Here is a 1892-nt window from a genome sequence, read left to right on the forward strand (position 1 = left end):
GGCAATTAGCGGTAACTTACGTCTACAGCCACTTATTACGGTCGCGGCACGTCTTTCTTACCTTAATAAGATGCAGACTACTTGTCACACTGATGATGTATTAATGCGACGAAGTTGACAATTTTAGAAAGCAGAATCCGTTAAAATTTAAACAAACTACAATTATGTGCATCGTATCACGGGCAGGTAACTAAGTTCTCTTTAAAAATAAGAAAAGAGTGAATCGTTGGGGACCTATGAAATGAACACAAATAAAATGTAAATGAATAAAATGAGTTGATCTTTCTTACCCTTTGGACGAAAATATAATGAGTGAAACAGACGGTCCAATCACATTAAAGTGACCACCGCCTATGTTCGACGCCAGCGATCAGTAATCACTCACAGATGGCAGGTGGCAGGACTAACAGCGTAGGGCATATAAAACGTCTCGGGATGATTCGCAAAACAATGCAGTCGTTGTCGTAAGGCGTCTAACAACCCTACCACAACAAAGATAAAAATTTAATAATGATTGTGGTGTTGCTCACGCTGCTAAATACTGCATTTTCGGGTAACAACAAAGTTATTATGTGGCAGATGTCATTAGAGCACAGTTAATAAAGTCATTTCATGTAATAATGAATAAACTAGGCACTCATCTTTTCGTGTTTCCCACGCTGGTCTCGCTGTAAAATCATGGCTCAATCGTCGAAAATCTAGGTGATGATGATTCCAAGCTCGGATGCAAAGAGGCCTAGGTTTTATTCTGCTATATTCAAAAGTTTTGTAGATGTGTTTCACAAACCATTCTTGAAGATTAAACCTTAGAAAGTTAGCACCATGGTGATGTAAAAAAACAATCAGCACTCCAAATTTAAGTTACACTTCCTTCTTATTGCTTTTGTTGCAATATCACGTAACACACAAAACATCACTTCACAATACAAAACATACTTGAAAACATCTTCCTCACTGTTAAAGTTCACATTTTATAAGCTGACTACATTATGCGTCTTTCCAACATGACGTCCAAGACATGACTTTTTCAAGGTCCGACTCTCTAACTAACTAATAATCGCTTACGCGCCCAAAAATCAGAGTTACAAGAACGTCAAAGATCATAGTGACAAAAGAAAGAATACACATAAGAATAATATCATTGCAATATAAACATATCGATGTATCAAAGTACCTCTACATGAATCAAATCAAATCTGAATGTTGTCTCAGAAATATGTTAACTACTTTACAGAAACAGAGTAGAATATTGCTGGTATCGAGAGGTTGAGTTGAGGTGCCGTAATGGTTAAGTAATTCAAGTACCATTACAGGCGGCAACGCAGCGATTTATCTGACGTCCAAGAGGGCATGATTATTGGCATTCGGGTCAAGGGTGGAAGCGTTTCCGGAACAACTAATGTTTGTAAGCTATTCGCGTGCTGCTGTAGTTGAAGTATGCCGTACACGGCAAAGTGTCGCTATCCAAAACTGGCACCGAGGCAACTGTGTTGCACCACGGACCATGGATGATAGGGGTGATTGACCGCTGTGGAGATGTATACGGGCGAATAGACGCGGAACTGTTGAGCAACTATCCTCTCATGTGAGCCAAGGGGCTACCAAAGTGTCCCCTCAACGACCGTTCAGCGAACGTTGCTGCGTATGGGCCTTCGCAGCAGGCGCCTGGTCCGCGCACTACTATTCATCGGCGAAGAAAGCTGGTACTTGCACGCCAGTACCGCTCTGCGTGGCGGCAGGTGGAGGCCTTTTCAGATTAATCACGTTTTATACTCTATCGAACAGATGGCCGTTGCCGTCTACGGCTTTGGAACAATCGTCGGAAGGGTCCAGGCTGGAGGAGGGAGCGTTATGTTCTGGGAAATGTTTTCGTGGCATTCGCTGGTGATCTG

This window comes from Schistocerca americana, chromosome 4 (genome assembly GCF_021461395.2).
Source record: "Schistocerca americana isolate TAMUIC-IGC-003095 chromosome 4, iqSchAmer2.1, whole genome shotgun sequence".
Taxonomy (NCBI): Eukaryota; Metazoa; Arthropoda; class Insecta; order Orthoptera; family Acrididae; genus Schistocerca; species Schistocerca americana.